The 21,792-nt window shown below is 34.0% G+C and overlaps 1 long non-coding RNA gene across 1 annotated transcript in view; it reads left to right on the plus strand.

Annotated features, from left to right (window-relative positions):
- Window positions 1-5,241, plus strand: part of LOC127163933 (uncharacterized) — a 51,696-nt gene extending 46,455 nt beyond the window's left edge. The window contains exon 3 of the long non-coding RNA XR_007827559.1: window positions 5,102-5,241. This is a non-coding gene — a long non-coding RNA (uncharacterized LOC127163933). The remainder of the gene's footprint in view (window positions 1-5,101) is intronic.
- The last annotated feature ends 16,551 nt before the right edge of the window (window positions 5,242-21,792 follow it).

Below are 21,792 nucleotides of genomic sequence, written 5' to 3' on the forward strand. Positions count from 1 at the left end.
CTGTCGTCAGAAATCATCCTTGACAGATGAAAGAATAGTACAACAAAGATATTGCTTTCCTCAGCAGACATTCAAACTAATGTTTTATGGTGAATATGAGATTGAGCTGAAGTATGAATGCTGTATCAGATGCAGGTTATCACTCACTCAGTTCATCTCTCTCTCATAATACTCTACATAATAAAGTGAGCTTTTAATACAGTAAACCAATAAGCTTTTAATGAAGCAACTGAACGTTCCTTCGTTACTAGTTCTAAAGTGACGTTTTAAAATTATTGAAGGAACACTCCACTTTTTTTGGAAAAAAGGCTCATTTTCCAACTTCCCTAGTTGAGTTTAACCATTTTCAAATCCATTCAGCCGATCTCTGGGTCTGGCGGTAGCACTTTTAACATAGCTTAGCATAGATTATTGAATCGGCCGTTAGCATCTCGCTCAAAAATGACCAGAGTTTCAATATTTTTCCTATTTAAAACTTGTCCTTGTAGTTACGTTGTGTACTAAGACTGACGGAAAATAGGCTAACTTCCGTCAATATAACCAACGTGACCACCTGCTTGCTTAGGGAGACTATTTTCAGGCACTGCGTAATATCACTGCGCCTGCTGCACCCATGGTACGGCAGCAAAGTTCCTTGATTATTACACCTGGAATAAGAGTATAGTTCCTAGCCATATCGCCCTAGAAAATTGCAACTTTTTATTTTCCGTCGGTCTTAGTACACAATGTAACTACAGAAGTGTCAAGTTTTAAATAGGAAAAATATTGAAACTCTTTGGCCATTTTTAAGCGAGATGCTGACGGTCTAATCAGATTCAATGCTAAGCTATGCAAAAAGTGCTACAGCCAGACCCAGAGATCGGCTGAATGGATTTGAAAACAGTAAAACTCAACTGTTTAATTCTAGAGGAGTTGGAGAATGAGTCTATTTTCAAAAAAAGTGGAGTGTTCCTTTAAGGGAGGCTTGGGCTCAACTGTTAAACTGTCAAGCTGAGATTTAAATCTGTAACGGAAGGAAGTAGTTCTGCATGAAAGAGTTTTTTTTTTAAGACACTCTGTTTCTTATGTATTTACACACTTGTGCTGTAGAATTTGTATAAACATAATATCATACTCTTCATACTTTTTTATTTTTATCATACTTTTTTTTATTAAATAAAAACTTGACCTTAAAATGATTACAAAACTGCTGATTTAGTGTTTAATCCAAAACATTTAGACACATACACATGCATAAACTTATATAATATTGCAGTTACCCTGAGGCTGAGTGCTGGGTTTATTCTCAAAGGCTGGATCAAACGTAGTTTGCCTTAAGGCAGGGTAAGAGCTGTTCTCACATTCTCACTGGTCAGCAATATTTCTGTCATAAACCTCAAATGGAGCAAAGCAAACACCACAGAGAGCAAGACCTTCAATGACCTAAATGTCTAGCTTACAGCTAGTTTATTTGTTTATAACGAGCTATCTGAATAATAACACATCCAACATTGTTATACTCTCTTTAGGTTTGTTTCTACCACTGTAACATGCAACTGTCTTGTGCATTCGCACACCATATAAAAAAGGTTTCTAGCCAGTTGCAATCCCAGAATGCACTGCAACAACCTTACCATTTTAGCCAATATTAAAAATGGACTGTATTTTAATGGATTTAAATTTTAAAGGCTTAAAAACCGATAGCTTACCAACATGCTAACATCAAACTCCATTGAAATCATTTGTGAGTTGAGTCTCCTTATGAAGAGCGTTTCAAATCAGTCACTTATGAGGTTTCTTCTTGGTTAATATGCCGCCTTAAGGCATGTTCGGGCTGACAGTGATTTGCAGCGACAAGGAAACCAGATTCATTCATTTTCAATGAAAGCTAGTGATTTGATGCAATGTGAAGGATAGAGACTGTTGGTGTTGCGATAAAGTTGAGGCGAGTTCGACTACCAACGGAAGGTAGGACAGAGAAGCTCATTTGATCTGTCACATGATACACTTGAACACAAGGACGCCTACTAGCAAACAATTCCAGTGAACACGCTTTTATAAGGTAGCCGCCTTTGTAAACAATAGCTGAGTATTGAGAGCTATTGTGCTGTTTTGAATTTCTGATATTTGCCGTTATTGCATGAATGAAATTCAGTTCTCATTCTGTCTCTCTCTTTCTCTCTTTTTGTCTCTCGTCCCCCATCACACAGAATGATTAATGGGGAGGTGTGTCAGAGGCATTTGATTAATGTCTAGCGTCTTCCTCCACATTGTGAGATAGAGATGAGGGGTAGGTTATGGCTGGGTTTGTACAGATAAGGATTATGGCTTGTTTAAAAGCTGATATCTCATTCTGAATGAAGATATTTGGTAATATATCAGCCCTATATTAACACTAGATTAAATCCTAAGATATTTATCAGATACACAAAGTAGATTACGGAGCAGAATTTTCTTTCACACACTAAAGTAAGAAAATCAAATAGCTGTTGAAATCTACTACCAGGCTGTCTTTGTGTAATCTACATTTTGTTTATACAGTGACAGTTCAATGTAGTGTAGCCTGCAGTATCTTCTTAGTATTCACATGTATTTTTTTTTTTTTTATTTGGATAAACACTGTTAAATACAACAGTTATTGTAGTTGCAGTACTTAAATCTGATGAGTCAAGCAGCGTTGTATCACATTTGTTTGTGCTTTTGTGTTCCAGGCAGACTGGATAGATATGTCAGTGAGTCTTTTTGCATGTAACATTGATACGCCACTAGGTGGTGAAAAATTACTGTCATTGATTCATTCATTCAACTGATTCACACAAAATGCTGATTCATTCAGGAAAGATTCAAGTGGAGTTCAAACCCAGTTCATTTAAAAATGCAAGTGACCTGTATATGGGACACAACAGGCTAATTATTTTCATCAAACCACTAGATGGCAAAAAAACATGACGTAGGTATAGCACTTTCCAAAATATCTGTTTTTTCAAGATACACGTGCAAATTTGGCTGATGCTTGACATGATTGTGGGCAGCAGCGCAAAGTAGCAAATGAAAATTGCTAAATTCGAGATATTCTTGAGTATATCTTGAGATAAAGGTCTTCTTAATGATTTTCAGTTTTGTTTAAGAAATTTAAAGCAAGAGTTTTTAAATAATTGAAAAAAATGTAAAAGTATGGTATTTGCGGTAAAAAGCACCCCTGCTTTTGGGGCTAAAAGGCACAATAATTAACATGATAATTAATAGAAGGCTGACTTTTCCATTTGTTGACATGACATTGCTAGATTCTGATGGTGAATATCATATATTATGTTGGGCATACATCTTGGAGATAATCACCATGTTTAGAATGAAACCATCATATTTAAAAACGTGCTATTAATCATGTCATATAATAAAATAAAATATAATTTGTCGTCACTACTGTAAATCTATATTAAATTACTATGAAATCTCCTTCGATGCTTTTAGAATCTTTACATTTTAAAATGTTTTTGTTTGTGTATTTTGAAATATATGTTTTGTAATAACATATTTAATGATAGTATATTTATTGAATGAAAGTGAATTATTTGTCAAAAGTACAAATCAATAGCACAAATTTTGCTAAAGTGATTGTTTTAAATAAAAACATAAACACACACACACACACATATATATATATATATATATATATATATATACACACACATATATACATATATACATATATAACATTATTTTAGCTAAAGTATTTGTTTCGATACTGTGTGCCTTTTCACCTCATGCTGGTGAGTCTTTTATCCCATGTGTGGGGTAAAAGACCCCCCTTTCCACCTCATACATTTATAAGATTTTGAAACAAGGGGCAAGGGGGGCAAGGGGGGCAAGGGGGCAGGGGCAGGGGCAGGGGCAGGGGCAAACAATCTGGCGTTTTCACCTCTGAAAACGTTGGATTGTTTTTTTCAAGTGCAGTTTTGCACGCTCGTAAATCATCACATGACTAACATTGCGCAGACGCATTGTAAATAAGAGATTCATTGTGTAGTTTAGAGAGCTTCATTGATTTTCAGTTAGCTTCATTCAACAGAACTCTGTGAGATCGCGATGATCTGAGATAAGTGACGCTTTTAAGTGATAATAAAGGGAGCGAGCTTTGCGCAGAATTTGCATGAAACGTTCATTTTACATGGTGCAATGTTTCGGAATGACATCTGCATATTTATGCTGGATTCCTTCGCGAAATAGCAGTGACTGACACAGTGATAACCAAAGCAATGAACGGGACAAAAATATATGTAAGAGCATCCTCAGTGATTTAATTCTGGAACTGATGCTTGCCAAACAAATAAATCGCCAAACCATGCATAATTTCATCAGTAACGGACGGTGAATTTCAGGAGTAAATATTATGCGATTTATGACAAAATAGTCCCACAACTGATCGTTCTTTTTTGTTTCACCTTTAGTAACAAGAAGAATGAAAAGCCTTTAACTGACACTTAAAACAGGAAGCATCGCCTTACACTATACACTATACACCTATACACTATACACATACACACACACACACACACACACAAAAAATATGACAAAAAAGCAACAAAATTGTTAACATTTAAAATGAAAAATAATAATAATAATAATAATAATGTAAAGTTATTTAGACTATTACTGAAAACTATAAAAGTACCTCTGTGATATTCAGGGTAAATTCTCAGTCACAGCCCTCATTTAAAATAATTATTGAATAATTAAATTAAATTAAATTAAATTAAATTAAATTAAATTAAATTAAATTAAATTAAAAGCATGTTTCAGTACTATAGCCGTAATAATGCTTATAAAACACATACCCATTCCATTTTTCAACTATTAAATTTGAAAAATTAAATGAGAAAAATGTGAGCCAATTAATCAAACAATAAACAAATAAATAATTAGTAAATATTCATGCTATAGTTTTGAAAATTTTTGCGGAAGGATGGAAATAATAACTAAATAAATAAATTGTTTTACTCGTCTCTCGTAAATAAAGGCCATATAAAAATCTATATCTGTGAGACATTAACGTTTAAAAGCTTTGAGAACATTCTATTTGTTCAGTTATGCACACATAACACTGTCTTTTTTTCCCTTACAGTTTTTTCTGAAGGATTTAATGAGGGGTCAAAGGAAGACTTTGCAAGATGAGTGAGAAGGAATTCCTGGAAAGGTTCGGACATTGAAGTCTCACCTTTCTACAGCTGTCAGCGGTTGTTACGGTAACAGTAGGCCAGTAGACTAGAGTTAACCAGACTGAAGGAGCCACGGCTGTGTGTGTCTTACGTGTAATGCAAGAGCATCACCTTTCATACTATTGAATTTTACTACGTTTAACCCACCCATGATTGCATTTTCGTGTGATTAACATCTATTATCCTGATGGTGTAAACCTTTAGTCGGTTCTCTGTATCTACACGTTTTTTTTTTTTTTTTTCCTTGTCTGTGCATCTCACAGCGAGCGCTCTGAAACAGGGGTGGGCTGGGTAACGAACTGTAGGCTAAATTGATTGAAAAATTGATTTTTTTATTTTCATCCAGTTGAGAAGCAGCTTTAATTTATTTAAAAACGGCATGTAATTACACCTGCATAGGGAAAGACATGTTGCTGTGTGTGTGTGCGAGAAAGAGAAAGCGCAGACTGACCACAGACATGTAATTGTAATTTCCTGTTTTCAATTGCCTTTTCTCCCTCATTCAAAAGCAGACATCACACAAACACGTCTAAAAAGCTGTTAATGGAAAGAACTGTCTGTCCTGTGACTTCTCTCGTATTGAATCTGTATTTTTTGTAGTATCATATCTCAATTGACAACGTATTCCGAGCACATGCAAAATCTCACATTCAGTATAAAACTAGTTTATATGGCTGTATTGAACCCTGTAGAATACTAAAATAGTAGTAATACTAAAAATAGAAATAATACTTAGTATTCAATATTAGTGTTATCTTCTAGCCCATGACCAATATATATTATGGAAGCACTTTTCCACCACTGAACAAAAAAATAAAAAAGGTTATTGTAACATTTTATCTCACTATTTTTTTCTCTTTTTTCTCAAAATTGCATGATGCAAACTCACAATTGCGAGTTATAAAATCAGAATTGTGAGAAATAAACTCAAAATTCTAACTTTTTTCTCAGAATTGCGATATAAATGCAATTTTTCTTGCAAATGCGAGGTTATATCTTGCAATTCTGACTCTTTTCTCAGAATTATGTGATATAAACTCACAATTGCAAGTTATAAATTCAGAATTGCGAAATATAAACTCACAGTTCTAACTTTTTCTTAGAATTGCGTAATATTAATTTACAACTGCGAGACATAAAGTCAGAATTTTTTCTCAGAATTGCGATATAAAGACAAGTTTTCTCGTAAATATGAGTTTATATCTCACAATTCTGACTTATTTTTATATTTTCTATAAACGCAATTTTTATCACAAATGCGAGTTTATATCTCAATTCTGACTTCTTTTCTCAGAATTTATAAACTTGCAATTGTGAGTTATAAAGTTAGAATTGTAAGATATAAAATCACAATTCTGACTTTTTCTCGCAATTTTGACTTTTCTCAGAATTTTGTGATATAAACTCACAATTCTGACTTTTTTTCTTAGAATTGTGTGACGTTAACTCACAATTCTGAGACATTGTCAAAATTGCAATTCTGACTTTTTTTCTCCGAATTTATAAACTTGCAATTGTGAGTTATAAAGTTAGAATTGTAAGATATAAACTCATAATTCTGACTCTTTTCTCGCAATAGTGACTTTTTTTTTTCAGAATTTTGTGATATAAACTTTTTTCCAGAATTGCATGATATAAACTCACAATTGCGAGTTATAGCCAGAATTGGCAGATATAAACTCAAAATTCTGACGTTTTTCTCACAATTTTGATTTCTCACAATTTTGTGATTAAAAACTCACAATTCTAACTTTTTTTCTCAGAATTGCACAATATAAACTCACAACTGCGAGATAAAAACTCACAATTCTGACTTTTTTTTCTCCGAATTGTGATATAAACGCGCAATTGCGAGTTATGAAGTCAATATTGTGAGATATAAACAATTTTTCTTGCAAATGTGAGTTTATATCTCACAATTTAGACTTTTTTCTCGCAATGTCTCAGAACTTTGAGATATAAACTCGCAATTCTAACTTTTTTCTCAGAATTACGTGATATAAACTCACAATTGCAAGTTATAAATGGGCTTCCATAATGTATATATATATATATATATATAATACACAAGAATGCTATTTTATGTATTTTAAAAAACGGAATGAAATCACATATGCTTACCAGTGCTGTATAGTAATGCTGGATATTCAAGTCTAAATTCAATCTTCAGAGTCACATGATCCTTTAGAAACATTTCTTAATATTATCAATGCTGAAAACAGCTTTTTTTTAAATTTTGTAACACAATTTTGTACATTATTACTTTACTGTTACTTTTAAGCAGTTGAATGTGTCATTCATTCATTCATTCCTTGATTGATTGATTTTTTCTTATTATTGTTCTAATTGAATTTTTGGGGAGCTTTTGCTTAGCATAGCGCAATAGTCTGTCTGACCTCTAATATAAGTTTTATATCACCACTATTTAGCACTGTGATTTACAGTTTGAAGCCAGTATTTACTGACGTAGTTTGTTTCTCCTTAGCAAATAATCTCAAATATTAGCTAATTGACAATCACTACTTGACATTCCGACTTCAAACCTCACAACTGTAATCTTCAAAATGAAGTCCAGCAGTGATTTGATGTATTTCCTGATTTAGGCCTATTTTTTCCCATAAACCACTGCGTTCCAAAGTGTAAGAAGTCAATTTATATTGTGCATGGTATTGACTTGTCATTGACCCGTGTTAAGACCCCTCATTAAGCTGTAATTAAGCTTTTATTGACAAACTCAACGAGATTAAAGTACCACTGTGCTCTGTTGGTGATTGCAGTCATCTGAACAAACAACACCCTGATAGACCAAACACACAGTTACACAAGCATGTGTGTGTTTGTGTTTAGATAGGCCTGTCCTTACCAATCAATGGAATTTTCTCTACTCTGCACTCGCACATGCTGCCATAATCACCCTAATTAAAATCCAACATCTTTTACATGTAACATTCCCACAAATACTTCTCCAACCAGGCTCCAAATGAGCTGTTTTCCATTTTAACTTTTGCTTTAATCTCAAACATTAAACTGTCAAGGATTTAGGGTAATTATACATGCTAATTTCGTTTGCTCGATTCTGTCGCGCATGCCGCAGACCCTCTTTAGACATCGTCGCCTGCCACAAATATTAACTCAAATCCTCCCAGCACTGCTCTAATTGGCGAATATTACCATTGTAAATGCTGCAATACTCTTTTTATACATTTTAATATTTATTAGATTAGTTAAACTCTCTGTTAGAAGGGAAGCAGGCTCTGTTTGTTAATGTAGTTTCCTTCTGTGTTTGTTTGACTGGTACGTTTAAGTGAATTACTTCCCGTGAGATCTTTAAGTTTAAACCTATATAATAATACAAATACGACCAAAAATAATACAAAAGATTGTGAATAAACGCTTGAAAATCCTGAAAATCCTCACAGGTTCCAATACTTTTGGAGCCTACTGTATGTCAACTGCATACACACAGTACAGTATATTAATCTCTGAACTGGACTATACAGATAACTTTAGTTTCTGACTCCACACCAGAGGTGCATCCTGTGACCTCTGACCTTTGAGTTTGCGCTGATGTGTGTGCGTGTGTATGCATGCGCACGGGTCCCAAGCGCCTCGCTCAATATTGATTCAAAGACGATTGGTTCAGCTAATGACTATTTACCCAGAGATATTAGTGTCCCTCTCCTCGGCCCGCAGCTCTTGCTCCCCCCTCTCACTGCCTCTTTTCACTTTCATTTGGAGGTGTGTAATTTTGTGAGTGTAATTAAATATTCATGTGTGCAGAAGGGACCTGGAAAGCAAGAGAAAGAGAGAGGGAAAGCAAGGTGTGTTTAATAAGCAGAGAGTGTCTCTGGCTGTGCAGTTGGAAAAAAAAAAAAACAGCTGAGATTCAGTCTACAGGATATACAGTACACTAATCCAACTTTTATTAGGGATGAGAAAAATATGAATATTACAAGATAAAAAAAATAACCAAAGAATATATTATTTTGCAACCTTTAATTATTATTTTTAAATAAATAAATAAGTCCAGTGTCACATCTTCACAAATCATTCTAATATGCTGATGTGGTTCTCAATTATTATTGGTACTCCATTATTAATTATGGTTCGTATTATTATTAGTGTTGAAAATAGTTTTTGTTTTAAAAAATTTTCTGTGAAATTTTGATACATTCAGGAGATTTTAATGCATAGGTAGATAGATAGACCAGTCAGTATCTGGTGTGACCACCATTTGCTTCACGCAGTGCAACACATCTCCTTTGCATAGAGTTGATCAGGTTGTTGATTGTGGCCTGTGGAATGTTGGTTCACTCCTCTTCAATGGCTGTGCGAAGTTGCTGGATATTGGCAGGAACTGGAACACACTGTCGTATATGCCAATCCAGAGCATCCCAAACATGCTGAATGTCCGGTGAGTATGCTGGCCATGCAAGAACTGGGAGGTTTTCAGCTTCCAGGAATTGTGTACAGATCCTTGCAACATGGGGCCATGCATTATCATGTTGCAACATGAGGTGATGGTCGTGGATGAATGGCACAACAATGGGCCTCAGAATCTTGTCACAGTATCTCTGTGCATTCAAAATTCCATCAATAAAATGCACCTGTGTTTGTTGTCCATAACATACGCCTGCCCATACCATAACCCCACCACCACTCGATCCACAACGTTGACATCAGCAAACCGCTCACCCACACAACGCCATACACACTGTCTGCTATCTGCCCTGTACAGTGAAAACTGGGATTCATCCGTGAAGAGAACACCTCTCCAAAGTGCCAGACGCCATCAAATATGAGCATTTGCCCACTCAAGTCGTTTACGACGATGAACTGCAGTCAGGTCGAGACCCCGATGAGGAAGACAAGCATGCTGATGATCTTCCCTGAGACGGTTTCTGACAGTTTATGCAGAACTTCTTTGGTTATGCAAACCGATTGTTGCAGCAGCTGTCCAGCTGGCTGGTCTCAGACGATCTTGAAGGTGAAGATGCTGGATATGGAGGTCCTGGGCTGGTGTGGTTACACGTGGTCTGCGGTGAGGCCAGTTGGATGTACTGCCAAATTCTCTGAAACACATTTGGAGACAGCTTATGGTAGAGAACTAAGCATTCATTTCACAGGCAACAGCTCTGGTGGACATTCCTGCAGTCAGCATGCCAATTCCACGCTCCCTCAAAACTTGCGACATCTGTGACATTGTGCTGTGTGATAAAACTGGTCATTTTAGAGTGGCATTTTATTGTGGCCAGCCTAAGGCACACCTGTGCAATAATCATGCTGTCTAATCAGCATCTTGATATGCCACACCTGTGAGGTGGATGCATTATCTCGGCAAAGGAGAAGTGCTCACTAACACAGATTTAGACAGATTTGTAAACAATATTTGAGAGAAACAGGCCTTTTGTGTTCATAGAAAAAGTCTTAGATCTTTGAGTTCAGCTCATGAAAAATGGGGGCAAAAACAATATTTATATGTTTATCATTTTGGTCAGTATAGATAGATAGATATAGTATTTTTTTTTAATAATTATACAAATAATTATAATTATAAAATAAATAATTAAATATATTTATTTTTATAATTATTTTAAAAAAATACTATTCAGAAATTTAAATGTGTAATATTATTTCAAATATAATTACTACAAATATACATATGTACATGCATAATTTTAAATAATAAATAATTTTAAATAATTTTAATAAATAATTTTTCAATTATTTGTAAATGAGTAAATAATACTTTATATAATAACATACTAGCATGAGAGACTGCAATATATATTACAACCAAACAAATAATAATATGCATACATTTACCACTGTTTTACCATATAACATTTAAAATTTGTAATAATTAATTTACATTAAATCTTTGATTTACTATTTTAAATAATAAATAAAACACTTCCTAAAAAAATTTCCTTTGCTGTAAAATAAATGTGTATTTATAAATTATTAATTATATTTAATTATTTTTTATAATTATTTAAAAAATTCCAATTACAATTCAGAAATCTAAATATGTAATATTATTTCAAATATAATTACTACAAATGTACATACATTTTTTTATTTATAGTAATATAGTAACATATAGTAATATATAATATAGTAATTTATTTATAGTGATTATTTGTAAATTAATATATTAATATACTAGCAAGAAAGACATAGATAGATAGATAAGAATTCAACAACAATTAGTTAATTACAAATAATTTGTTATTTTAAGATTTAATTATTTAATTACAACCAAACAAATAATAATATGCATACCTGTTTACCTCAGTTGTACTATATGACATTTAACATTCGTAATAATTCATTAAAATTAAACATTTGATTTACTAATTTAAATAGTAAATTAAGGAATAAAAATAAAAAAAAAAAATATTGGATTTAAATTAAATATTAGATTTACTATTTTAAATAGTTAATAAAAAACACTTTTTTTTTGTGATAATTTTAGTAAGTAAGTTAGTATATAAATAGCAGGGCAAGATGGCCCCTTTAAGGGACTTTATCCCTCCCCCCTATTTATTTAATAATACATTGGACAATGCATCATCATCCTGTGTATGCTAAGTCTATAGTATAAATAAGTAAAATGTATCATTAAATCCACATTGTTCTTAAGGGGTCCATCTTACCAAATCGTCCCTGATATATCTGCCAAAGTGTGTCTTTATAGCACAGAAGCTGTCACAACAGCACACATGAAATGGTTTTGAACTCAGAATCCCTCCGGTGAATGTCTGTACATCCTCATGAATATGTTGCATGCTGATGATGTCATGTTCTACTGACCCCTGCCACATTACACCCGTAGGAAACGTATAGTATGCATGCGTGTGTTCGTATGAGGTCGGTGGCTTCCTTTAAGTCTGCATTGAGCTGTGGGCCCAGCGGCAAAGAGCCTTACCTTATTGAAACACAAATACGCTCTCACATTTCATTTCTCCTTGTTCTGCAGCAATGCATATTTGTTGAGTGTGTGCGGCCCGGTGTTTGTAAGAGTGAGGGGAAGTAGACTGGATAATGATTGATATGTGTGGAGAAAGAGAGTCATACATTATTGATGAGAGAGTTTATTGCGTCCCTCAGCATAAGTTTTATGGATTCAGACACTGTTATTGGAGGATGCAGGGGTCCTGTGCGCGTCGGAGACAGGCTCCAAGGACGGAGGGGCGGTTTTTACCTCATGTTAGAGCGTCTCAGATGAGTCTGATCATTCCTAAGTGTTTGTGAATGTTGTTTGAACGCATTTGTTGGCATGGGATGCGCACAGAGAACCTCATTTTTCAGAATTCCACCTGGTATTCAACTCAAATGAACCTTTTTCCACATTTATGAGGTTCTCAGAAGTAGATGCCTTCATACTTTAGTAAACTTACATAGCAGTGAACGGAAATTACAGCTATATATATTGGTTCCAGTAGTGTTTTTTTCTTATTAAAGGAGAAGTTCAATTCCAACAAAAAAAATTACAGATAATTTACTCCAGATAATTTACTCCTCCCCTTCTAAGGGTCTTATCTGGTTAATCCAAAAATTTATATACTTTTTTAACCTCAAATGCTCACCTTGTCTAGCTCTGCGTGAACTCTGTGCATTCTGGTTCAGTACAGTTAGGGTATGTCTAAAAACTCTCATCTCATTTTCTCCTCCAACTTCAAAATCGCTGTACATCGCTGTTTTACCTTTTTTTTGTAAAGGGTGTTTGACCCTTCTTGCGCATTCCCTTTGTAAACACTTGGTCGGTACTTTTGCAGCTATGTAGGATGATTTTGAAGTTGGAGGAGAAAATGAGATAGGAGTTTTTTGACATACCCTAACTGTATTGAACCGGAATGCACAGAGTTCACGCAGAGCTAGACAAGACAAGCATTATGGTTAAAAAGTATATAAATTGTAATTTTTTTAGAAAATAACAGATCGTTTTACTAAATAAGACTCTTCTTTCTTGGCTGGGATCGTTTAGAGCCCTTTGAATCATAAAGTGGAGCTTCTTTCTGATTTCTAAATCTGATTTATATATCAAAATGTCCTGGCTCTTCCAAGATTTACAATGGCAGTGAATGGCTGCTGAGATTCAGTAGTCCAATAAAATACATCCATCCATCATAAAAAGTGCTCCAGACAGCTCCAGGGGTTAATAAAGGCCTCCTGAAGCTAATCGATGTGTTATGTAAGAAAAATATCCATATTTAAAACTTTATAAACTGTAATATCTAGCTTCCGCTAACTGTTGTACGTGTTCACGAGAGAGTGGAGCTCCAGCAGATGACATAGGATGTAGGCATAATGTAAGCTCTGGTGAAAATATGCTAGTCTCATGAGAACCAAGTTTTGTTAACAGGAAAGGAAAACCGGTCTCCTCTTGGCTTACATTGAAATCCTCCGACATTTTTCGGTACAAATTCCTCATTTTGTTCTTCTAATTCATGACCGGTGTTTCTTACACAAATGCATCGATTCACTTCAGAAGGCCTTTTTTTAACCACCCAGAGCTGTGTGGAGCACTTTTCATGATGGATGGATGCACTTTATTGAACTTCAAAATCTCAATAGCCATTCACTGCCATTATTAAGCTTGGAAAAGCCAGGACTTTTTTTAATATATAACGCTGATTATATTTGTCTGAAAGAAGAAAGTCATATGCATATGTCACCACATGGATCCCTCAACCCTCAAAGAACAAAACAGCAGTCCACGGTTAAAAATATCTATTGTTCTTAAATATTTACCAACTTTTGAACCGCTAATCCAGTCTGAATGCTTTAAAAAGTACCGCAAAGCTGAGATTCTTTTTTTCCGTATCACTTTTGTCTCCTTTGGATATTCAGAGGCTCTGTAGTGAACGTCATCACATTGATCTGTCAGAAGAAACCAATGCATTTCATTCCTCTGAGCAAAACAGGAACGATTGTTGGTGCTTAGCCCTACCCCTGTGCCCAGATTGGTTCAAACTGTCATCTGTTCAACCAATAAACATAGGTTTTGGACTTATGAACCACCAATTAGCATGTTTCTTTAGAAATTTGAACAAACTCAAAGTGAAACTAAAATGCGTTGTGCATGCATGAAAACAAACACAAAATAACACATGTGCATGACAGCATTCTCTGAAAAAGCACAGAAAAACACACAACAGAGTGTTTTGACATGAAACAAACCAAAACATAGATAAAACAGCTTAAATATCGGATAAAGCACTGGAATTTGTGCTTTATCTGATGATACCAACCCTGAAACAACATACAGCACTACTGAATTCTGCTACTAATTTATAGTGTTCTTTGTTTGTTTGATTACGTCATTAATTGATCTTTACCACACATCTCTACCATATGTACATCAAGCTACTACTACATATATTGTAAAAATGTCAATTTGGTGTAAAGTTGCTTTGCAACGATATGTATCGTGAAAAGCGCTATACAAATAAATTTGAATTGAATTGAACTGAATTGAATTGAATTTGTGTTTTCACGTGGCTGTGCGCTTTCCTTGTAAAACGCAGAATACAGCCAGTGGATCGATCTATTAGGCTGTTATATTATGTAAATTATTCTTATGTAGTTTTTAAAGATCATTTGCACTATTTTTTTCTCTTGCACATATTTTTCTCTCATTTTGTGTGTAGTTGATGAATCATTTGCACTGTTTGTATATTTGTAATTGCAATTGTTTTCACTACTTGCTGCACTGTTTGCATTTGTTGTTCATATGCTGATTGAAAATTATATTTAAAGAAGTAAAAAAAAAGTTTTGATTTGTTATTATGTAACACTGTTTCCATTTACTTTACTTCCTAAACATTTTTGAACACATCAATATTGTCAGTAAACTAAATAAACCTGTTTTTAACTGAAAAGCGTCAATAACGATATTGCAATAAATGGCTATAACTTGCTTGGGGAATGTAATATGTAGACAAAATTTTATTTGGAGGCGTAGAACAACTTTTTAAAGAATAAAATCCAAACTTGAGGAGTTTCTGTTTGAGTACACATTAAAAAAACCTCCAATTGTTGCCTGCTATTCTCTTACAATTTTGGAAATTCATTAATTCTTAGAGAAGACAAAAGGACAATTGGGACTTAAAATTAGCTAGGCTGAAACTTCAAGTTCTCCTGTTTACAATGATATATAGCACTTGAAGCTGACTGCTAGAATAGGTCTGAAAAAAAGTGCAGGCTAAACTAGTAATGTCACATTGTACAACTTCGTAATTGGATACATGTGACAAAAAAAGTCAGAATTCCAACTTGGAATTGCGTGGGAATCCACATCCCAGGGTTTGCATGGATGTACATAGACAGCACACAAACATGTTTGCAGACAAATGCAAAGTTACATTATCTTCACTGGAAGACAGAATGCCTTTATGTTCAGAAATCAGAGATATCAAGTATCCCACATCCGTCTTGGCTGGAAAGCTGCGTTAGTGCTCCACTTTCACAAAGCTACACTATTGATCAAACTGATATTTTTATCTCTCTCTTCTCTCTTGACGAGACCTGTCTTTGGGTGGGATTGGATTGACTTTTTCCAAGCTCTAGATATTGTCGAGATTGCTGTGAGGAAAAAAAAAAAAAAAAGAAACACTACAGATGTGTACGGTTTTCACTGCCGAGCTCATAAAGTGCATCACTTGCAGCAGAAATCATTACTTTTTCATAAATGGGATGTAATTTGTCTCATAGTAGCTCAGAGGCCTTAACAGTGTAGGTCATGTGACCACTGAGAGAACAGCTGATTGGTTAATGCCACTTATTGAATGAGAACGTATAGATCTGTATTGAATAGGGGGTGGCGATTCGTCACTGTCTCTCCACACAGGAGAATATAAAGTTATAAATATCACACCCGCACACATTGAGCTGATTATTTTTCCTTCTGTCTCAATGCGTCTTCATTGAAAGAGATGCATTGCTTGAATTTGAGAAATTAAAAATAGTTCTTTTCTGTGTGGTTTATAACATTTCTGAGCTGTCCTTGCAATATATTCTTCATTTCGCAGCTTTGTTACAGTGAGTAAATTGTAAATAATAAATTAAGTTGGATAACTTTCAGTTGTTGAGTAGTAGATATTAAGTACATAGTAATAACTATGGTATTACATTGTAATAATCGCTTTAAATCATTTTGCGTCTACGGTCTAAAGTAGATTTTACATTGCATTCACACAGGATGTGTTCTTGTTTTCCTTCTGTGATCATTTTGTTCTTTGACGTACAAACTTTTTGAAAAAGTGTGGCACAACATGTACCTAATGTAATGTTTTCAACATTGTTGACTTGCTCCAAAAGGCATGTAGGTCTGAAAACAAGTCATTCAAAGAAATAGTGAAGATTTCTAAAGGACCTTGACCGTGTGCTAGAGGTGGAATCCTTGGACCAGACATCTAGACACCAAAAGAACTGACAAAATTACTCGCTCTGTGTCATTTGAAGAGAGGTGGCCTGAGGGAAACAGAAAGTTGGGAGAGAACAGAGAAGCTGAGAAAAAGAACGGCACAAAACTTGCACAAGATGAAAAGATTCGTTCAATCCTATCAGTCCTCACACAGATCAGATACAAAGCATCAAAATGCTTTGCTCAGAGCATACACATGATTTCTGTATGACTGATCAATGTAATGATACAGATTCAGACCTTTTTGTGATGATGGCCAGATACTTGTTGTGCCTGATTTAATAAGAAATCCGTGAAATTTGTTGGTAGGTGAAGATGTTTGCATCAGTGTATACATATGGCAGGCTTAAAAAAAATAGTAAAGGAAATTCATTAAAAAAAACATAATTTATGCACCTTCATTGGTAGCACTTGTTCTCTGGCCACCCAGGCTGAAGGAACCAGGCAGCGCTGACAGGATTGGAGGTGGTTGCTTTATGTCAAGGGATATCGAAAATGTAGACAAGCACAGCTTGAAGTCCACAGTCAGGCTTGAGCCAGAATAAGCCACAAGCTAAAAGGGCAAGTGAACCCTGATAGAAGTAGAGTGGATTTGTGGAGTTTTTGAAGCCATGGTGTCAGGTTTCAAGTGGATTACTGTCAGTGGAAGACAGTAGATCACTGGAGATTTGATTTTGGGTGGTGTCTTTAGCTTAACACTCTAAATGGTGATTAATGATAATGGTTAAACTGATAATCATGATTATTTTGCTCAATTATGATCACAATTATTATTCATGATTGTTTCATTTGAGAAATTTTACCTGGAATTCTCACATTTTCATGTAGACTCAAGTTACTAAAATGTCAACTAAATGTCAACATGAATTCAAACACAATGCTTCAGTTTGTAACAGAGGGTAAGGTAAGATCTAAGTAGTTAAACAATATTTGATAGCTGTTTTACAGTAGAAATATTAAATGATCAACAGTAATATTAACAATTAGATTTTATGTCAAATAATTAACAACTGAACACAACATAAAAGTGACCCTGTTCAAAAGTTTACATACGCTTGATTCTTAATACTGTGTTGTTACCTGAATCACCCACAGATGTGTCTTTTTGTTTAATGATAGTTGTTCATGAGTCCCTTGTTTGTCCTGAACAGTTAAACTGTCCGCTGTACTTCAGAAAAATCCTTCAGGTCCCACAGATTCTTTGGTTTTCAGTATTTTTGAATATATGAGCCCTTTCCGACAATGACTATGATTTTGAGATCCAACTGAGGGAATCATATGCAACTATTACAGAAGGTTCAAACGCTCACTGATGCTTCAGAAGGAAAAACGATGCATTAAAATACAGAGGGTGAAAACTTTTGAACAGAATAAAGATATGTCTATTTTTTTCTTAGTTTGCCTAAATATCTTTTTTTCTCTCTCTCTCTCCCCATTTAGTACTGCCCTTCAGAATCTACAGAAGATACTTACATGTTTCTCAGAAGACAAAATAAGCTAAATTACCCTGATCTTCAAATTCCAAAAGTTTTCACCCTTGGCTTTTAATGCATAGATTTTCCTTCTGAAGCATCAGTGAGTGTTTGAACCTTCTGTAATAGTTGCATATGAGTCCCTCAGTTGTCCTTAGTGTAAAAAAATGCATCTCAAAATCATACAGTCATTGTTGGAAAGGGTTCAAATACACAAGAATTCAGAAAAACCAAGGAATTTGTGGGACCTGAAGGATTTCTATGGAGAATAGTGGACAGTTTAAGTGTTCAGGACAAACAAGTGACTTATGAACAACTATCACTAAACAAAAACACAGCTGTGGATCATTCAGGTAACAACACAGTATTGAAAATCAAGTGCATGTGAACTTTTAAACAGGGTCTTTTTTTATAAATGCAACTATTATTTATTTTCTTGTGGACTATATGTAAATGTATTTTATGTTAAATATCTTGTTCATGTCAGTACTAAATAAAAAAATAACATTTTGCATAAAACATTTTGCAGATTCTGCAAGGTGTATGTAAACTTTTGACCTCAACTATATGATTAATAGTGCAGCCCTAATAATTAGATTTCTATACATTTGTAAAAATTACTTATGGTCAAAATAAAAGGTCCCTCCAATTTACAAATGTGTAATGGGGGTGGGGGTGAGGGGGTTTGTCAGCATTGTTGGAATATAACTAGCTCACTGGGATTTCATGTACCTCAGGCAAGGTAGCAGGAGTCAGCACTTAAAAACTTTTAAGAAGCCTTGATGAGAGGTTGGTTTGGGAGAGCTACGACAGGACGTAATTATGTCAGTTTGCCAATATTTTACAGTTCAAAAACTCTTGAAAACTTTATTTTTCTTCCTGGCACTGTTGTACCTTTGGTGGGCTACAACATAATTAGGTGTCTTGAGCACATTCAATCAACCCTTTCTCTTACAGCCAGACACAGACACACAAACACACACACGCACACACACACAAGCGGATCTCATCAGTTAATCAGCACTTGACTAATCATTGCGAAAGCACACACACACACTGACATATGAAGACTCAAACTATATCGCACCACACAAACACGCCTCCCTCATTTAATTCTCGGCTAGTTCCAGAAGTGTTTGTTTGCATGTTTGCTAATGAGGGCGCTTGCATTTTCTTCTATACTAATACACGCTAAAAGTTTAGAAATCAAAGGATATTTAAACATCAATAAATGATGCGTTGAGATTTTTAAGTCCTCCTCTAAATACCTTAAAGTTCACCCAAAAATGTATATTCTGTGATCATTTACGTCATTCCAGACTTTCGTTCTTCGAAACTTGAACTTTGAAACTTGAACATTTGTTACACGTTTGAAAATAAAGATATTTTTAATATTCTCTCTTGACTTTTGTCCATCCTTTGAAATTCCAGGCAACACTTTATTTTGACAGTTCACTTTAGACATTCTGGTATCTATGAATTACTTTGCAACTACATGTCAGCTAACTTTTATAAATTTAAAACTGTGTATACTAATTCATTTTTTTATTTGATTTGCTTTGCTTTGTTTTTTTCTAGGTTTTGTTTAGTTTTGTTTTGCTTTGCTTTGCTGCGCTTTTGCATTGCTTTGCTTTGTTGTTTTATTTTGCTTTGTTTTGGTTTTGTTTTGCTTTGCTTTGCGTTGTTTGCTGTTTTGTTTGGTTTTGCTTTGCTTTGTTTTTTTTTTTGTTTCGATTTGCTTTGTTTTTGTTTTGCTTTTGTTTTTTGTCGTTTTTTATTGCATTGCTTTGATTTTTTTTTGTTTTGTTTTGCTTTGCTATTTGTTTTATTTTTTATTTGATTGGATTTACTTAGTTGTTTTGTTTTGTTTTGTTTTTATCTTGATTTAATTTGCTTTTGATTTTGTTTTATTTTGCTTTAATTTGATTTTTGTTTGGTAATTTTAATTTATGCTTTATTTTTTATTTATTTATTTTGCTGTTGTTTTTTGTGCATTGCATTGCTTTTTTTTTTTTTTTTTTTTTTTTTTTTTTTTGCTTTGTTTTATTTTGCTTTTTTGTTTTGTTTTCTTTATTTGATTTGGTTTTGTTTTTGTTTTATTTTGCTTTATATATTTGATTTGATTTGACTTGATTTGCTTTTTTATGTTTTGTTTTGTTTAGTTTTGCTTTGATTTGTTTTATGTTTTGCTTTGCTATTTTTTGATTTGATTTGACTTGATTTGCTTTGTTTTTTATTTTTGTGTTTGCTTTGCTTTGTTTTTGTTTGTTTTTTATTTGATTTGTTTTGTTTTTTGTTTTTTGTTTTTTGTTTTATGCTTCGCTTTGCTTTGTTTTGTTTTGTTGTTTTGTGCTTTGTTTTGTTTTGCTTTGCTTTGTTTCATTTCTGATTTGATTTGAGTTGATTTGCTTTGTTTTTATTGTTGTTCTTGCTTTGCTTTTGTTTTTTGTTTTTTGTTTTGCTTTGCTTTTTTTAAGTTTTGCTTTTCTTTGTTTTATATAGTTTTGTGTTTTCTTTGTTTTTAATTACATTTAATAATTTAATTTAATAAAATTTTTCTTTGAAAATACTGAGAACACATTAATAGCATCTTTTTTTGCGTTTTAGAGATAAACACATTTGTCTTTTATTTGTTTCAAAGATAAAATCCTCAATAACAATTTTAACTTCTAAATGTAAAATCCCATTCAGCTAATATAATTTTCAAAACAAATAGTGCTTTCTTTTTCAGCAAATAATCTTTAAATAAATAAAAAAAAAAAGATGCTTTAAATTGTAATCTTTTAGATGACAAACTCTCAGTTGATTCTGATTAGGATCTCAGGGTTAGTAGTTTATATCTGGTATAGGCAATTCAAATTTAATATTGTTTTTCTTCTGAAGAAAATTATAAGTGCAGCAGATATATAAAAATGCATTTAGACCTCAATAACACACCACCAAGTAGCCTCATTAAGTAAAAAGATGATATCTTAGCATGACAGTAATAACAAAAACAGCATAAACAAGTCAAACAGTACAACAATACTCACAGCAACTGCAGTAGCAGGCTGCAAGCTTTTAAAAAAAATCAATAACATTGTTGAATATGAAGTAGTTTGTTCAGACAACTCTATTAGGTGAGTTGACACAATATCTAGAGGAATATTGTCCATTTAACACATGTCTCTTACACTATATAATCACCACCATTCATTTTAACAGCCCACAACAACTAAACATAAGTAATCAGTAATCAGAAACGCTGGCACAAAACTATCCGGACCCATTAAACTTCATCAAATGCGTTGTGATAGCATTCACTCACGCACACAAACACCACATTCCTCCTGCGATGGCGGTAATTGAATAAGTGAAATGAAAGTTGAAGTGCTTTCGGTCCACCAAACATCATGATTATTAACATCACAAATGACATTTTATTTACAGGGATGAGAATCAGGAGAGAGCGGGCAAATGGAATGGTTTGGAAAAGCAATTTACAGTTACGAGAGTCTGTCGAACAGGATGTGGAGATCGTGACATTTGAAAACGGACTATAGTTACCAGCAAGATTTAGACCCCCTCTGTCCCCTTCTTAACAGTTCTCATTGCTTTGAAAATTATTTTCATCCGATCTGGAAATATGGTAGAAGTCTGCGTTGATATAATTAAAACGTTCTGAGGAAATACTTCTGAGGGCAGTGAACATACG

Source organism: Labeo rohita, chromosome 4 (genome assembly GCF_022985175.1).
Source record: "Labeo rohita strain BAU-BD-2019 chromosome 4, IGBB_LRoh.1.0, whole genome shotgun sequence".
Taxonomy (NCBI): Eukaryota; Metazoa; Chordata; class Actinopteri; order Cypriniformes; family Cyprinidae; genus Labeo; species Labeo rohita.